Raw genomic sequence first — 19699 nt, 5'->3', positions numbered from 1 at the left:
ATTTCTTTGTGGTTCATTTACAATTACACATCTATGTAAATGCCGTAGTAATCCTGGTTTTGGCATACAGTTGAATAAAGCACTGCAGTAAATGTGAATTAAAGATAGAATAAGTCATTATATCTTTGTAAAATGTTCGATTAGAATCCTTACAGTGTGGAGACATGATCGTCAGACCATCAATTCCACACTGAGCCTCAGAGCATCCCACCAGATCCATCCCCCTACCTTTTCGCTGTAACCCATTTAACCTACACATCCCTGAACGCTATGGGCATTTTAGTATGGCCAGTCCACCTAACTTGCACATCTTTGGTCTGTGGGAGTAAACTAGAACATCTGGCAAAAACCCATGCAGTCGTGGGGAGAATGTGCAAACTTCACACAGTTACCTGAGAATGGAATCAAATCCAACTTCCTGGCACTGTGAGGCAACAGTCCTAACCATGGAGCCACCGCGCTGCCCATTGTTGAGGCTCTTGGACAGAAATGTTTTCTTTGTCTAAAGTCATGGTTATGCCAGTGGAAAGTAATATATTTAGAGCCTGGCAATTTGTTAAAATGATGAAAAGTGTTCAGTTTATATTTGTTGCAATAAAAAATATTTAGCAGGGTGCATATTCAGCTATGTACAGAACAGTGACAGGTAACAATCTCCTGCAGACAGAAGATTGTTGAGAAAACTTAAAATGATGTTTAATCAATTGCTTAGAAATCAATCAACAGAGTTCTAAATGTTAATCAAGGATGTACAGGTCAAGGAATCTCAATACCAGCCACATAGATGAGAGACTGCATTTTATACATTCAGGCACTTTGTTATTAGTTTCCAGGATTGACCCACAGGTCACTCCATGCGATTTTTCTTTGCTATATTGTCTCATCACAGAAGGAAAATGGCAGTAGAGGAACAAGTTTCCTTTTGGTTTAGTTGCTTCTTTGGAGAATACAAATGCAAATGTTCTGTGTGTGAGGCATGATGCTGGTTACAGTAAGTCATGGCAGGACAGTAAAGTTTCTTTCACAAAAAGTTAATCTGTCTTTGGGATACAAGGCAAAGGGAAAACTTCCAATAGTAGTGCCTAGACAAGCTACTTAGCAAGAACCTGAGAGATTCAACAGCAGTCTAAATAAACAGAATAAATATGCTGAACATCACTGACCTGTAAATAAAAATAGATGAGTTATAATGACAAACAGATTCTTTGGGATTGTTCCACGTTTAGTTCAGTGAGTGGTGACTGAGAGCAAAGGAACTGAAAAGAGACTGGAATAATTGAAAGTAGAAAATGCATCCATTTTTATCAGACAGGCAAGAAACCTATATCAGCTACATCAGTGAGACAAAGCAGAGGCTTAGAGACCATTTTTTGGAGCACCTGCACTCTATTCGCAACAAACGACAAAACCTTCCGGTCACCAATCACTTTAGCTCCCCTCCCATTCTGTGGATGATATGTTCATCCTGGGCTGCCTCCAGTGTCACAATGACATCACCCACAAACTGGAGGAACAGCATCTCATATTCCACCTTGGGAGCCTACAGCCCAATGGCCTAAACATGGATTGTAATTGTTTCAAAATCTCTTCACTCTCAGCGTCATCCCATGTCCAACCTTCCCTCTCATCCCTATCTCCTTGACCTGATACAACCTGTTCATCTTCTGTCCCAGCTATCTGCCCCTCCCAACTCAAGAACCAACCCCAACCACTCCCTACTCGCATTCACCTATCACCATCCCACCTGCCTTCCCCAGCCCCACCTCTCCTCTCTCTTTTTACTTCCCAGCTCCCTTCCCCCTCCCCATTTCTGAAGAAGGTTCCCAACCTGAAATGTCAACTTCTCGGCTCTTCTGATGCTGCCTGGCCTGCTGTGTCCCTCCAGCTCCACACTGCAATATCAGCTGAAAGATTCGCCTCTTTAGATCAGGCTAAGTCTTATAATTTTTTTAAAATTCATTCACAAGATGAGGGCGTCACTGACCAAGCAGCATTTATTGTTCATCCCTAATTGCCCAGAGGGAAGTTCAGAGTCAACCACGCTGCTGTGGGTCTGGAGTCACATTTAGGCCAGACCAGGTAAGGATGGCAGATTCCTTCCCTAAAGGAGATTAGTGAACCAGATAGGGTTTTCCAATAATCAACAATGGATTCACAGTCATCATTAGACTCTTAATTCCAGATATTTATTGAGTCCAAATTACACTGTCTGCCGTGGCGGGATTCAAACCCAGATCCCCAGAAGATTAACAGTCCAGTGATAATGCCACTGGGTCATCACCTCCTCTTATTAAATTAAAATATCTGCAGCTGATGATAAAACAGTACAGTGCTCATCTTATAAAAATTCAGTCATGGTACATGGGTGTCAGTAGCCGGCCAGCATTAATTGCCTGTCCCTCTTTTCCCGTGAGAAGGTGGTGGTGAGCTATCTCCTTGAAGCTCTGCAAACCAAGTGCTATAAATTAACCCACAATTCCCTTGGGGACGAATTACAGGATTTTGATCCACCGGCAATGGTGATATATTTCTAAGTCAGGATGGTGAATGGTTTGGAGGGGAACTTGCAAGTAGTGACATTCCCACGTATCTGCTGCATCTGTCTTTCTAGACGGAAGTGGTTATGGGTTTGGAAGGTACTGTTTGTGAATCTTTGGTGAGTTTCTCCAGTGCATCTTGTACATGGTACAAGCTGCTGTTACTGAGTGGCAGTGGTGGAGAGAGTAAATGCTTGTGGATGGGGTGCCAATCAAGCTGGCTGCTTTGTTTTGGTGGATGGTGTCAAGCTTTTTGAGTGTTGTTGGAGTTGCACCTATTCAAGCAAGTAGAGAGGGCTCCATCACGCTCCTTGTATCTTTATAGATGGTGGACAGGCTTTGGGGAGTCAGTGAGTTACACACTTCTAGCCTCTGACCTGATCTTACAGTCACTGTATTTATGTGGTGAGTCCAGTTTAGTTTCTGGTCAGCGGTAAGCCCCCAGAATGTTGATAGTGGTGTATTCAGGGATGGTAATAGCATTGAAAATCATGGGACAGTAGTTATGTAATATCTTACTGGAGATGGTCATTGCCTGGCATTTGTGAGGTGTAAATGGCACTTGCCACTTGTCAGCCCAAGCCTGGATATTGTCCAGAACCTGTTGCATTTAAACACGGACTCTGTCTGTATCTGAGGAGTCACGAATAGTGCTGAATATTGTGCAATCATCAGTGAACATCCCAACCACTGACATTGTGATGGAGGAAGATCATCGACAAAACATCCGAAAATGGTTGGGCCGAGGACATTACCCTGAGGAACTCCTGCAGAGATGTCCAAGAGCCGCAATGACTGACCTCCAGCAACCACAATCATCTTCCTATGTACCAGGTGTGACTCAAACCACCGGAGAATTTGACCCCAAAGCCCATTGATTCCAGTTTTGCTTGGAGTTTCTGGTGACACACTCTGTCAAATGTGGCCTTGGCTGTTACTTTCACCTCACCTCTGGAATTCAGCTCTTTTGTCCATGTTTGAACCAAAGCTGTAATGAGATCAGGAGCTGAGTGACCCTGGCAGAACCCAAACTGGGCATCACTGAGCAGGTTATTGCTGAGCAGGTGCTGCTTGATAGCACTGTTGATGACACCTTTCTTCACTTTACTGATAATCGAGAGCAGACTGATGGGGTGGTAATTAGCCAGGTTGGATTTGCCCCTTTTTTGTGTACAGGACATACCTGGTAAGTTGTCCAAATTGGCAGGTAGATGTCAGTGTTTTAACTTACTTAGCAATTGCCGGAATGTTGTCAGGGTCTATAGCCTGTGCAGTATCCAGTGCCTCCAGCTGTTTCTCGATATCATATGGTATAAATTGAATTGGTTAAAAACTGGTATCTGTTTTGCTGGGGACCACTGGAGGAGGTTGAGATAGATCATTCACTCGGCACTTCTGGCTGAAACTCATTGAGAATGCTTCAGCCTTATCTTTTGCCCTGATGAGGTGGGCTGTTCCATCTTTAAGGATGGTGATATTTGTGGAGCCCCCTCCTCCAGTGAGTTGTTTAATTGTCCATTCACAATTGAATGTGATAAGACTGTTAAGGTCAGATCTTATTCAATGGCTGTGAGATCACTTAGCTCTATGTATCATTTGCTGTTTCTGCTGTCTGATATGCAAGGAATCCTGTTTGGTTACTTCACCAGGTTGACACTTCATTTTTAGGTACGACTGGTGCTGTTCCTGCCTTGCCCTCCTGAACTCTCCACTACACCAGAGTTGATCCTATGGCTTGATGGTAATGGTTGAGTGGAGGATATGCCAGAACATGAGGTTGCAGATTGTGCTGAAGAACAATTTTGCTGCACTTGGTGGTCCACAGCGCTTCCTGGACGCCCAGCCAAGAGATGTGACATATGGTCAGAGTCTGCCCCACTTCGCATGGTAATTGTGCTACACAACACAATGGGGGGTATTCTCACTGTGAAGATGGGACTTCTCAGCAATAAAACTTAAAAATGCCACCTGGTTAATGGCTGAAATCATCAGACTTACGTTTATTCAGCCTCTCCCTATAGCTCAAACTCTCCAACCCTGGTTACATCCTTATAAATCTTTTCTGAACCCTTTCTAGTTTCACAACATCCTTCCTATAACAGAGAGACCAGAATTGCATGCAATATTCCAATAGTGACCTAACCAATGCCCTGTACAGCCGCAACATAACCTCCCAACTCCTATGCTCAATGCACTGACCAATAAAGGCAAGCAAACCGAATGCTTTTTTCACTATTCTCTCTATCTGCAAATGCACTTTCAAGGAACTATGAACCTTCACTCCAAGATCTCTTTGTTCAGCAACACTCCCCAAGACCCTACCATTAGGTGTATAAGTCCTGCCCTGATTTGCCTTTCCAAAATTCAGCACCTCACATTTATCTAAACTAAACTCCATCCACCACTCCTCAGCTCATTGGCCCATCTGATCAAGATCCCATTGTACTCTGAGCTAGCCTTCTTTGCTGTCCAATACACCACCTATTTTGGTGTCATCTGCAAACTTATTAACCATACCACCCACATTCACATCCAAATCATTTATATAAATGACAAAAAACAGTGGACTCAGCACCTATCCTTGTGGTACACAGCTGGTCACAGGCTTCCAGTCTGAAAAGCAACCCTCCACCTCTGTCTTCTACCTTCGATCCAGTTCTATATCCAAATAACTAGTTTTCCCTCTCTATTCCGTGTGATCTACCCTTGCTAACAAGTCCACCATGAAGAACCTTGTTGAACACCTTAACTGAAGTCCATTTGGATCACATCCACCACTCTACCCTCATCAATCTGCTTTGTTACTTCTTCAAAAAACTCAATCAAGTTAGTGAGACTCAATTTCCCACAAAGTGATGTTGACTATTCCTAATCAGTCCTTGCCTTTCCAAATACATGTAAATCCTGTCCCTCAGAATTCCCTCCAACAACTTGCCCATCATCAATGTCAGGCTAACTGGCCTATAGTTCCCTGGCCTTTAAATAATGGCACCACGTTAGCCAACTGCCAGTCTTCTACCACCTCAACTGTGGCTATCGATGATACAAATGTCTCAGCAAGGGGCCCAGCAATCACTTCCCTTGCTTCCCACAAAGTTCTAGGGTACACCTGATCAGGTCCTCGGGTTTACCCATCTTTATGTGTTTTAAAATTTCCAGCACATCCTCCTCTGTAATATGGACATTTTTCAAGATATCGCTATTTATTTCCCCACATTCTCTACTTCCATGTGCTGCTTCACAGTAAACACTGATGCAAAACACTCATTTAGTATCTCCACCATCTCCTGTGCTTCTACAGATTGGTGGCCTTGTTGATTTTTAAGGGGCCCTATTCTCTCTCTAGTTCCCCTTTTGTCCTTAATGTATTTGTAGAATCCCTTTGGATTTTGCTTTAACCTGTTTGCCAAAGCAATGCCCACTTTTTGCCCTCCGGATTTTCCTCTTCAGTAAACTCCTTCTGCTTTCACACTCTTCTAGGGAATCATTTGATTTTTGCTCCATATACCCGACAGATGTTTCCTTTTTTTTTTGGGACATTTTCCTTTACTCAGACCTGTAATTCCTGTTTGGTTTACATTTTTCTTGAAGTTTCACAAATTAGGATGAAAGTAGTCTGTGGATTCTCCAGCCTGGAAAGAAAACAACAATGAAACCAGACAAGGGAACACACAAAAGAACTTTATTCAGGCAATAGCTTTTTGGTGGAAGAGGGAGAAGAATGATAGATTTCTGATTTTCTTTTAGCGTTTTGGAAGACAACATCTGGCAGAAGGCAAATCAGAAAAATATTCATTCACTGTGAAGTCAAAGGTAACTATTATTTTTGTCATTCTTTAAACTGCTTATTCTCTGTCGTCTATTTTGTAATGGGAAGACTTTTTTTTAAAAGTTTATACCTGTGTTTGATGTTGTGTTTTAATAATTTTCTTAGAGTCAGTAAGTAATAAAGTTCCTCTATTTTGACTCAAGAAAATCTTGCAATTGGCTCCTTAATTGTGAACAGTAGCTACATACTAAAAAGGATAAAAAGTACTGGCTGCAGCTTACCAATGTCTTTAAGCAGAGGGAAGCTGATTCACCTTGTTGTGACATAGCCAGCACAGTCACCTCTGAGGAGTGCCAACATACTGGGAGATTTATCTCTGAGGAGGCTGCTGCACCTGAGATTTTGTTCTTTCATAAAATGCCAAGAGTGTGTCATAAATAATGAAAGTCAAATGTGTTTAGATTGTATTGTTGATGGTTGTAAGTTGTCTGTGATTCACAGTCACAAAACAGGGTGCTTAGAACACAATGTTTATAAACAAGCAACTCTGTCCTAACATTCGTGATAATGGGAACTGCAGATGCGGGAGAATCCAAGATAACAAAGCGTGAAGCTGGATGAACACAGCAGGCCAAGCAGCATCTCAGGAGCACAAAAGCTGACGTTTCGGGCCTAGACCCTTCATCAGAGAGGGGGATGGGGTGAGGGTTCTGGAATAAATAGGGAGAGAGGGGGAGGCAGACCGAAGATGGAGAGAAAAGAAGATAGGTGGAGAGGAGAGTATAGCTGGGGAGGTAGGGAGGGGATAGGTCAGTCCAGGGAAGACAGACAGGTCAAGGAGGTGGGATGAGGCTAGTAGGTAGGAGATGGAGGTGCGGCATGGGGTGGGAGGAAGGGATGGGTGAGAGGAAGAACAGGTTAGGGAGGCAGAGACAGGTTGGACTGGTTTTGGGATGCAGTGGGTGGAGGGGAAGAGCTGGGCTGGTTGTGTGGTGCAGTGGGGGGAGGGGACGAACTGGGCTGGTTTTGGGTTGTGGTGGGGGAAGGGGAGATTTTGAAGCTGGTGAAGTCCACATTGATACCATTGGGCTACAGGGTTCCCAAGTGGAATATGAGTTGCTGTTCCTGCAACCTTCGGGTGGCATCATTGTGGCACCGCAGGAGGCCCATGATGGACATGTCATCTAAAGAATGGGAGGGGGAGTGGAAATGGTTTGCGACTGGGAGGTGCAGTTGTTTATTGCGAACTGAGCGGAGGTGTTGTGCAAAGCGGTCTCCAAGCCTCAGCTTGGTTTCCCCAGTGTAGAGGAAGCCACACCGGGTACAGTGGATGCAGTATACCACATTGGCAAATGTGCAGGTGAACCTCTGCTTAATGTGGAAAGTCATCTTGGGGCCTGGGATAGGGGTGAGGGAGGAGGTGTGGGGGCAAGTGTAGCATTTACTGTGGTTGCAGGGGAAGGTGCCGGGTGTGGTGGGGTTGGAGGGCAGTGTAGAACGAACAAGGGAGTCACGGAGAGAGTGGTCTCTCCGGAAAGCAGACAGGGGTGGGGATGGAAAAATGTCTTGGATGGTGGGGTCAGATTGTAGATGGCGGAAGTGTCGGAGGATGATGCGTTGTATCCGGAGGTTGGTGGGGTGGTGTGTGAGAACGAGGGGGATCCTCTTTGGGCAGTTGTGGCGGGGGCAGGGTGTGAGGGATGTGTTGCGGGAAATGCGGGAGACGTGGTCAAGGGCGTTCTCAACCACTTGGCGGGGGGGGGGGCAGTTGCGGTCCTTGAAGAATTTGGACATCTGGGATGTGTGGGAGTGGAGTGCCTCATCGTAGGAGCAGATGCGGCGGAGGAATTGGGAATAGGAGATGGAATTTTTGTAGGAGGGTCGGTGGGAGGAGGTGTATTCTAGGTAGCTGTGGGAGTTGGTGGGCTTGAAATGGACATCAGTTACAAGCTGTTGCCTGAGATGGAGACTGAGAGGTCCAGGAAGGTGAGGGATGTGCTGGAGATGGCCCAGGTGAACTGAAGGTTGGGGTGGAAGGTGTTGGTGAAGTGGATGAACTGTTCGAGCTCCTCTGGGGAGCAAGAGGTGGCGCCGATACAGTCATCAATGTAACGGAGGAAGAGGTGGGGTATGGGGCCTGTGTAGGTGCGGAAGAGGGACTGTTCCACGTAACCTACAAAGAGGCAGGCATAGCTGGGGCCCATGGGGGTGCCCATGGCAACCCCCTTAGTCTGTAGGAAGTGGGAACTTTCCCACTTACCGCAACTTTCCCCCCCACAGTGGTCGAGACCGCAACTTTCCCCCTACAGTGGTCGAGAACGCCCTTGACCGCATCTCCCGTATTTCCCGCAACACATCCCTCACACCCCGCCCCCGCCACAACCACCTAAAGAGGACCCCCTCGTTCTCACACACCACCCCACCAACCTCCAGATACAACGCATCATCCTCCGACACTTCCGCCATCTACAATCTGACTCCACCACCCAATACATTTTTCCATCCCCACCCCTGTCTGCTTTCCGGAGAGACCACCCTTGTTCGCTCCACACTGAACCAATCGAACCAGCCCAGTTCGTCCCCTCCCCCCACTGCACCACACAACCAGCCCAGCTCTTCCCCTCCACCCACTGCATCCCAAAACCAGTCCAACCTGTCTCTGCCTCCCTAACCTGTTCTTCCTCTCACCCATCCCTTCCTCCCACCCCAAGCCGCACCTCCATCTCCTACCTACTAACCTCATCCCACCTCCTTGACCTGTCCATCTTCCCTGGACTGACCTATCCCCTCCCTATCTCCCCACCTATACTCTCCTCTCCACTTATCTTCTTTTCCCTCCATCTTCGGTCTGCCCCCCTCTCTCTCCCTATTTATTCCAGAACCCTCACCCCATCCCCCTCTCTGATGAAGGGTCTAGGCCCGAAACGTCAGCTTTTGTGCTCCTGAGATGCTGCTGGGCCTGCTGTGTTCATCCAGCCTCACAATTCACTGTCCTAACATTCAGCATGTTATTTAACGCCGGTTCAGTAAGTCAACCAAAGATGATAACTGGGGAATTTTTGAGTCTAAGGATCTGTTTAGTTTGTTTGTAAATTGGGATCCTCTTTAAATTCTTTTAGTGTTCCATTTGTAGTATTTCATGTGTAGTATGAGACTTAATTGAACTGTGACACATTGGTAACTAGCCTTCTACAAAATTGTAACAAATCTCTAATGTATGAAAACAAAGGAAAGGTCACTATTAGCACCAAGTACACAAGGTTCCACTGAACTGATGTCAAAGGTTTATCTGGACGACAATACCTTTGCAGATTTTGGGAGAATAGGATGTTTTGCTGTTAGAAGGAGTATCAACTGACCTTCAAATGGAGGTGGACAAGGGAACAATGGCCATCCTAGCATTGGGAGTAGCTGCCTGCAGTCAATAGCTGCGAGGGTTCTTACAGGTGCTTGACATAAATAATGGAAAGTCAAATGTATTTAGATTGTTTTGCTGATGGTTGTAAGTTGTCTGTGATTCACCCAAAAATGATTGATTAATTCATTTATTTATTGTCACGTGTACCGAGATATAGTGAAAAGCTTTGATTACGAGGGGTACAGGCAGAATATAGTAAGCAAAAGATGTACAAAGTATTGGCAAAGATCTGTAGCTCGGGTTGTGAATGAGGTTGTTGACATGCTCACCAAGCTGGCTTGTTTTTGTTTCATGCTAGGTGGCATCATCAGTGGAGCCTCCGATGAAGCAGTGTAATGCTACTGTGTTTGGAATTTATGCTGCCTGCTCTGTTATGGTGAGAACTGTCATTTCCAGGTGTGATCTGTATGGGTTTACATATGGAGTCCAATTCTGTATGTTTGTTGATTGCATTACGGGTGGAGAACCATGCCTTTAGGAATTCCTGTATGTGTCTATGTTTGGCTTGAGCCACTATGGTTACTTTGTCCCAGTTCATTCTGCATGTTGTGGGAACGGTGTCTAATCGTTCTAAGTGTTTGTCGTTGAGTGGTTGTGGGCCTTTGGGCCACCATGATTCCTAGTGATCTTAGGAATCTTGTTGTCACTTTTGATATGTTCTTGATATAGGGCAGTGTGGTCAGTGCGTTAGGGCTTATTGTGTCTTCCTGTTGTCGTCTGTTATGTAGGCATTTGTGGATGAAGTGCAGGGATATTCACAAGGCGAGGATCTTGTCCAAGTGTTCTTCCTCTTCCCAGCCTAATTCTAGAGTGTTGCCGTGTGTCCTGGCCCATTTAAATAGTGTCCTAATGCAGCTTTGTTCGTGGACATTGGGATGGTTGCTGTGGAAGTTGAGGATTTGATCTGTATGGGTTGCTTTTCTGAACACTGAGGTTTGGAACTCCCCGTTTGTCAATTGTTCTACTTTAACATCCAGAAACAGAAATTGATTGTTGGTTTCTTCTTCCCATTTGAATTTAATGTGAATACGCTGTCAATGAGGTGGTGGGTCTCTTTTAATTTATTGTGTTTAATAATGACAAATGTGTCATCGTTGTACCAGATCCAAGCGGAGTAGAATAACATCACTTCATTGGAGGCTCCACTGATGATGTCACCTAGCATGGTGACAAAACATCTGAACAAAAACAAGCCAGCTCAGCAAGCAAGTCAACAACCTCCAAAGGATGTACAGATCAACAAACACTTAGAGGCATACAGGCTACATTGCACAGGGTGTGCACTAAGTGAGATCAACATTAGCTGGATTGATCATTATTTGAGGCTAGAGAGTCTATTCATCAGTCTGATAACAGCCAGGTAGAAGCTGCTCCTGAACTTGCTTGTGCATGTGTTCAAGCTTCTGTATCTTCTGCCTGACAGAAGAGGTTGTAGGAGATGATTACTGGGGTGTGATAGGCCATTAATGATGGTAGCAGTCTTTCCACGGCTGTGAGCCACATAAATGGAGTCCATGGATGGAAGGTTGTCTTGATGGTCTGAGCGGGCACACAACCTTCTGTAGTTTCTTATGGTCCTGGGCAGAGCAGTTGCCATACCAGGCCATTATGCACCCGGACAGTATGCTTTCAATGGTGCATCAGTGGAAGTTGGTGAGGGACCTTATTGACATGCCAAATTTCCTGAGCTGCCTGAGGAAGAAGAGGTGTTGTTGTGCCTACTTGAGTGTCGTATTTATGTGGGAAGTCCAGAACAGATTGTCAGTTATTGTCACTCCAAGGAACTTGATATAGATGGGGCAATGTTCTCTTCCTTTATTTCTGAAGTCAATGATTAGTTCTTTTGTTTTGCTGATGTTGAGAGACAGATTGTTTTCATTGCACCACATCACCAACCCCTCTATCTCCCTTCTGTATTTTGACTCGTCATTTTTAGACATGCATCCCTCTACGTTGGTGTCGTCAATGAACCTGTAGATGCCTTTCATTCAGAATTTGGCAACATATTAGTTGGTGTACAGGGAGTACAGTAGGAGGCTGAGGATGCATTCGCTGGCTAGGGGCGGGGGGCTCCAATGTTGAGTTTATTGTGAGAAGGCGCAGTTACCTATCCTCACTGCCTATGGGTCAGAAAGCTGAGAATCTAGTTGCAGAAGGTGGAGCCGAGATCCAGGTCATGGAGTTTTGAGATCAGTCTGAAGGGGATAATGATGTTGAATGCAGAGCTTTAGTCAACGAGCAGGAGTCTGACTTAGGTGTCTTTGATGTCCAGATGTTACGGGGATAAGTACGTGGCTAGGGATATAACATCTGCTGTGGATCCATTTTGTCGGTAGGCAAACTATAGGTTTGGCAAAGGCAGGTTGGGAGACTGGATTTGATATGGGCCTTGACCAGCTTCTCAAAGCACTTCATAATTATTGAGGCCATTGTGCAATAGTCATTAAGGCACATTGTGTCTGCTTTCTTAGGTATGAGGATGATGGTAGTCTCCTTGAAATAGGTGGGGACTTTGGCTTGTAGGGGGGAAGAGATTGAAGATATCACTGAATACCTCCACCAGTTGATCTGCAAGGATCTGAGTGCTCGGCTGGGGACCCTGTCTGGGCCTGTCACTTTCTTTGGGTTGGCTTCCAGGAAGACCAATTTGATGTCTGAAGTGGTGCCGGAGGGAACAGATGTGTCTGGGGCTGTCAGGGCAGGGGGCACTGCACCACGAGAGTTGAGTGCATCAGGGAGGGATGTGTCTTTGTCCGCTATCCTGCTCTGCTTCGTTTTGTATGGCCTTGCCAGAGGCAGCAGGAGTCTGTTTGATAGGTTTGGGCCTCTAACTTGGTCTGGTATTTAAGGTTTTGGAGTAGATCGGTAGCTTGGGTTGTGGGTGTTGAGGTTGGTTGGCTCGCCGAGCTGATTTGTTGTTTCGCAGACATTTTGGTACCATGTTGGGTAACATCCTCAGTGCAGCCTCCGATGAAGCGTCGGTGTGTTTTCCTGCCTGGTCCGGTATTGCCTCATTGCGTGACTGATGGCTTTGAAGAGGTCATATAATCAGAATTTATCAACGAGGAGTGGCGGAAGTGAGAGAAAGAGAGCGCGGATCCAGGGGTATGGGCTATCATTGAAAGTTGAGACTGGTGAAAACCGGTACAGCTAGAGGGAAAAGTTGTGATCAGAGATAATGGGAACTGCAGATGCTGGAGAATCCAAGATAACAAAGTGCGAAGCTGGATGAACACCTCAGGAACATAAAAGCTGATGTTTCCGGCCTAGACCCTTCATCAGAGAGGGGAATGGGGAGAGGGTTCTGGAATAAATAGGGCGAGAGGGGGGAGGTGGACCGAAGATGGAGAGAGGAGAAGATAGGTGGAGAGGAGAGTATAGGTGGGGAGGGGATAGGTCAGTCAGGGGAGGACAGACAGGTCAAGGAGGTGGGATGAGGTTGGTAGTTGGGAAATGGAGGTGCAGCTTGAGGTGGAAGGAGGGTATAGCTGGAGATGAAGAACAGGTTAGGGAGGTGGGGATGAGCTGGGCTGGTTTTGGGATGCAGTGGGGGGAGGGGAGATCTTGAAGCTTGTGAAGTCCACATTGATACCATTGGGCTGCAGGATTGCCAAGCGGAATATGGGTTGCTGTTACTGCAACCTTCGGGTGGCATCATTGCGGCACTGCAGGAGGCCCATGATGGACATGTCATCTGAGGAATGGGAGGGGGAGTTAAAAAGGTTCGCGACTGGGAGGTGTAGTTGTTTATTGCGAACCGAGCGGAGGTGTTCTGCAAAGCAGTCCCCAAGCCTCCGTTTGGTTTCCCCAATGTAGAGGAAGCCACACTGGGTACAGTGGATACAGTATACCACATTGGCAGATGTGCAGGTGAACATCTGCTTAATATGGAAAGTCATCTTGGGGCCTGGGATAGGGGTGAGGGAGGAGGTGTGGGAACAAGTGTAGCATTTCCTGTGGTTGCAGGGGAAGGTGCCGGGTATGGTGGGGTTGGAGGGCAGTGTGGAGTGAACAAGGGAGTCACGGAGAGAGTGGACTCTCCAGAAGACAGACAAGGGTGGGGGTGGAAAAATGTCTTGGGTGGTGGGGTCGGATTGTAGATGGTGGAAGTGTCGGAGGATGATGCGTTGTATCCGGAGGTTGGTGGAGTGGTATGTGAGGACAAAGGGGATTCTCTGAGGGCGGTTATTGCGGTGGTGGGGGGGGGGGGGGGTAATGAGGGATGTGTTGCGGGAAATGCGGGAGACATGGTCAAGGGCGTTCTCGACCACTGCGGGGGGGATGTTGTGGTCCTTGAAGAATGTGGCCATCTGGGATGTGTGGGAGTGGAATGCCTCATCCTGGGAGCAGCTGTGGCGGAGGCAAAGGAATTGGGAATAGGGGATGGAATTTTTGCAGGGGCGTGGGTGTGAGAAGGTGTATTCTAGGTAGCTGTGGGAGCTAGAGGGAAATATGTATTAGGAGTGGTACAGGACTGTGATGGGAATATGAGTCTGTTCTTTTATAGATTCTCTAGGGAGGTTCAGAAAGGTAAGACAAAGAATTTTAAAAAGTCCAAAATAAGCAGAACTGTGGCACCCATGTGCATATCTTACAGCTGTAAATAAAGTGCAAGGGGTCTAGGCAAATGTTACAAATGGAAAGTGACAGCCTGCACACTAAATGAGGAGTGGAGCTAAAGCATGTAACAAGGCATGTTATAAAGAGAAACAGATTGAGAAAATATTAGAAAGTAACACTGAGTTATGAGCACAGCCTGCAAGAATCAGGGGAGAATGAAAGGATGCAAAGGGTGCACCGAGAGAATTAATTTGCAAAAAGCTTTGCATTCCCCAAATTGAATACACCTAATGTAGAGCAAAAACTAAACAACTCCTCATATAAATTAGCCAACAACAAGCATTTATAGCTGCAGTCTCTCTAGTAGGATGAGTAACCTTGAATATGTTGCGACAGCAAGTGCAAGAATAGTTTCCGAGGTGATTTGGCGGTTTGTTGGGATAGTATAGTTGAAAGCAAGCCTGAACCCTTCCTACCCTACTACTTTTGTGCAGCAAAGCAAAGCCAGTGTGTATATTCACAAGGATTATGGTGAAAGGAAAATAAGAGGGAGGTGAGAAGGGAATCCTACTGTGGTTAAAGAGGAGTTCATAACTGCACACAGCTCCCTGTCACCAGCTGAAGCAAGGGAAGAACTGGGCATTATGACAGATATGAGTTCTGACATCCTTCTCCTCATGATAAAATGGAAATTGTTTAAAATTTCATACCCTGAGAGATGATTTTAAACAGATCCTCCTCTCTGCCACCTCTTACACTTAAAACTGAACTGGGATATTTTGGCAAAAGGTTTGCTCAGGGAACAGACAAAGACCTAAGAAGGGCACTGGGAGAAGTAGCTATTAATTTCCACCAGGTATTAGTTAATATCAAACAGTCCCTCACTGAAAGTCCCAGTGTATTTGCAGAGAGGCATCATGGCTGCAACTGAAAGATCTGGTCACAGGATAGAATGACCCATTGGAGATAAATACTCTGATTCCATAAGTTTGGAGAGCCTCTTTCTGAAAGACTTCAGCCATCAGTAAGTAGTGCATTGGCAATTTAGAATAATAAAACACGAGACTGGGACGAGTTGGTCCATCGAGCTAACACAGCCTGGAGATAGGTCCATAATAGTCTTTTCAAGTGTTCGGGAAAAGAGAAGGTAGGAGGCATCTACAGCCCCTTGCACAGCCAGAAGATGGACAAAAAAGGGGAATGTAAATTTGCTGTTTCCACTGCAGTAAGCTGGGCCGCAATGCCCATGATTGCCATAGCATACAGGATGAAAGAGCCTGACAAGAGAATAGGTTTTGCTTCCTATCTCCTCCCCCTCCAGTATACTTCTGACCCATAATATCTATGTTTTGAGGTAATAGAGGTAGCAATAGAGGTCATGAGGATGTGGTCATTGTCGCAGTGATGCAAAATTGTGAGATAACAAACCTTGTCTGTTATGACTGCTTCCAGCCTCCCATGAAGAGACAATGACCCCTGTCCATGCAAAGGCTGTGGAAGACCATTAGTCCATACTATTGATAGTAGAGGCCTTCAGCAATTAATGCTAGTCAAGTCTGGCTGCCCCACTACTATTATCTAGGGCCTCTGTCCTGACTCAATGAGAAGCCCACCACAAATCATGACACGGTTCAATACAGGAGTCCGTTGCCATCTAGCTGAACATAGATAGGATTGCTGGGTAAAAGAAAGAGTCAAACGAAAATTTGCAAACAGTAGGCTGTTGTGACTGCTATCTCAAAAAAAGAGGCCAGGTGACCTTGAACTTTACTGGAACAGTGTGGCAAAAAGAAGTTTCCCCAGTCATCCAGCCATTCCAACTTCACTTTTCAATTTGATCTTAAAACGAGTTCTGTACTGTGAAAGTTTGATTACCAAAGCATGCAGGTAAAGCTGAAGTTGGCAGACGTTAAGTTTGAACTCAAAATTTGCAAATCATTTTAAGGACAAAAAGAGGTAAGAGAAGTATCTCGTTATGTATGCACGCATTGGTTCTTTTTTGAGGTTTGGAATTTTAAAAACTACTAAAAAGATTTTAGGACAAATAGCATGTTTGAGCAAAGTCAAAAATGACAATGATTTATTAAAAACTTTAAAACCCAGGGTTGCAGGACTGATGAATGAAGAGAGTCTGGATTGATTGATTAGCACTGTATTCACTGGGGTTTACACGAATGATAGGGTTCTCCTAGAAACTTATAAAATTCAAATACGACTAAGTAGGATAAATGTAGGAATGATGTTTCCGATAACTGAGAAGTCGAGGACCAGGGGTCACAGTTTAAGGATATGACGTCAGACATTTAGGACAGAGATGAGGAGAAATTTTATCACTCAGAAAGTGGTGAGCTAAAGGAATTCTCTGTCATGGAGAACAATTAGAGCCAAAGCAGTAAAAATTTAAGAAGGATAAAGGTATGGGGATAAATCAGTCTTGATTGGATGATCGGTCACAGTTAGATTTAATGGTGGAGGCTCAAAGGGATGAATGGCCTGGTTGAAAAGACAGCAAGAAATTCAAAGGCTGGGAGAGTGCATCTGATGTGTCCTGGCATAATGCATCGGTCAGATCCCATGGTTGAGGGGATGTTTGCTTTATGTTTAGTGGTCAGTCAAAACTTGATATTAATACTTCTTGTAGCTTTCATGTGTAATCTGCAATATACATAATCAGGGAATTAGGAAACCAAACATGTATCTTTGAAATAGATAGATAAATGGATATAATTAGATAATTCCTTTTTCAACTGTTATTCAACGTGACTTCATTTCCCAACAGTCATTGACGCTATCCCTATTGTCAGTCTTTAGTGAGCCAGCATTGCTCCTAACCACCTGTTTTCCCTTTATATAACTATAAGATTTCTTCTTCGCAATTTTGATAACCCCGGCAAGTTTCCTTTCATAATCCCCTTTAGCAGCGCTTAGAAACTGCTTTGTGGCTGTTTACTGGTATTTGTATCTTTGCCATTCATCTGATCTGTATTTTACATTTTTCAAGCCCTTTCTTTTACTTTTTTGCTGACTCATCTCTCCTTAGTTTTCCATGGGATGTTTTGTTTACCGGTGAAATGGAGGTTTTTTCCTCTCAGGAACTTGGCTTTTTAGAAATCCATGCTGGCTGTCCTTAATCAAGCTGTTTTTTAATGTGAGCACTAACGTTATTCTTTTTTGTATCCTTAAGAAGCTTGATCACTACTCATTGTAGGTTAATCTATAGTTACCTGATTGACCGCCTTCTATTTTAGAATGGAGATGTTACATTTGCAATCCTGTGCCAACATTAATACCCCAGGATGTTGAAAGATTAAACTCTTGGGTTATTTATTCTCCAATGTTAGCCCAGTATTCTACAGTATGTACTACTACCAAGATTTAATGTGTTTTTAACTTTTGGTTCCACCATTTCTTTCTGTGTTAACTATTGCCAAGGCAATAAGTCTGTGTAACTGCTATATTTTCTCCTTTTGTGACTTGCATTCCTACTGACACATTCCTGTAGGACCAAAGCAAAGTATTTATTTACGACGTCCACAAATTCCTCCACCCCAGAATAAATACGAAGTTTGTCTTTTCCACCAGTTTATTTCTAATTTGTTTAGAATCCTCTTTGCTATTTCCCTTCCATTCTTTCTTCATATTTTGTCTCAGTCACTTTAATAAGTTTTGCTTTGCATCAATATTTTGTATGGCCTGTTTAATTTTATGTTGTTTTAGTCTTTGATTTGTCAAGTCTCTCTGCGTCCAAAGAATTTCTGTTTTTGATACAATCCTTCTACTTCTTGTCAAAATACCCCAAGTATCTCATAATCGAATACTTCCAATTGTCAACAACTTCATCTGACAAATTTTCTCTTCATTTCATTTATTTCCTTGTCTCTTGCATTGCCACATGTCTCATCATCAATACACAGAAACACCAATGTAACGTGAAGAGAACAGAGAGAAAAATGCTAACAGTTTGGTCCAAGAGAGAATATTAGCTCAAACAGACCTGTTAGAATTGTTTAATGATTTAAATTAACAATTGCTCATGTTTCTAACTAATCACCATTGTATCTGAGGATCAAGGATGGTCTTTTATTTGGCAGTGATGTCTAACTCAGGCAGAATGGCTACTCTGTGATTACTCTCCTATTCTCTCTATATATACACACACACCACTATAGAACAACAGGATCCTATTTCCTAGCCTGTCACTAATCTTGACTCTCCCACAGATTTTACCTGTCCATTGTCTTTAACCCTAAAGTTTCTCAGCCACATCTTTACCTCCCACCACCCCATGGAATACTAGCCTTGTCCTGTCTTAATAAACTGGTCTCCTTTTACCTTGGTAACAAAGTGTGAAGCTGGATGAACACAGCAGGCCAAGCAGCATCTCAGGAGCACAAAAGCTGACGTTTTGGGCCTAGACCCTTCATCAGAGAGGGGGATGGGCAGAGGGTTCTGAAATAAATAGGGAGAGAGGGGGAGGCGGACTGAAGATGGATAGAGGAGAAGATAGGTGGAGAGGAGAGTATAGGTGGGGAGGGGATAGGTCAGTCAGGGGAGGACGGACAGGTCAAGGAGGCAGGATGAGGTTGGTAGGTGGGAAATGGAGGTGCGGCTTGAGGTGGAAGGAGGGGATAGGTGAGAGGAGGAACAGGTTAGGGAGGCAGGGACAAGCTGGGCTGGTTTTGTGATGCATTGTGGGGAGGGGACGAGCTGGGCTGGTTTTGGGATGCAGTGGGGGAGGGGGAGATTTTGAAGCTTGTGAAGTCCACATTGATACCATTGGGCTGCAGGATTGCCAAGCGGAATATGAGTTGCTGTTCCTGCAACCTTTGGGTGGCATCATTGTGGCAGTGCAGGAGGCCCATGATGGACATGTCATCTAAGGAATGGGAGGGGGAGTTAAAAAGGTTCGCGACTGGGAGGTGTAGTTGTTTATTGCGAACCGAGCGGAGGTGTTCTGCAAAGCAGTCCCCAAGCCCCCGCTTGGTTTCCCCAATGTAGAGGAAGCCACACCGGGTACAGTGGATACAGTATACTACATTGGCAGATGTGCAGGTGAACATCTGCTTAATATGGAAAGTCATCTAGGGGCCTGGGATGGGGGTGAGGGAAGAGGTGTGGGGGCAAGTGTAGCACTTCCTGCAATTGCAGGGGAAGGTGCCGGGTGTGGTGGGGTTGGAGGGGAGTGTGGAGTTGACAAGGGAGTCATGGAGAGAGTGGTCTCTCCGGAAGGCAGACAAGGGTGGGGACGGAAAAATGTCTTGGGTTGTGGGGTTGGATTGTCGATGGTGGAAGTGTCGGAGGATGATGCGTTGTATCTGGAGGTTGGTGGAGTGGTAGGTGAGGATGAGGGGGATTCTCTTCGGGTGGTTATGGTGGAGGCGGGGTGTGAGGAATGTGTTGCGGGAAATGCGGGAG

The sequence above is a fragment of the Stegostoma tigrinum genome, chromosome 9, assembly GCF_030684315.1.
Source record: "Stegostoma tigrinum isolate sSteTig4 chromosome 9, sSteTig4.hap1, whole genome shotgun sequence".
In the NCBI taxonomy this organism is placed as follows: Eukaryota; Metazoa; Chordata; class Chondrichthyes; order Orectolobiformes; family Stegostomatidae; genus Stegostoma; species Stegostoma tigrinum.
This window is presented reverse-complemented; position numbering follows the sequence as displayed.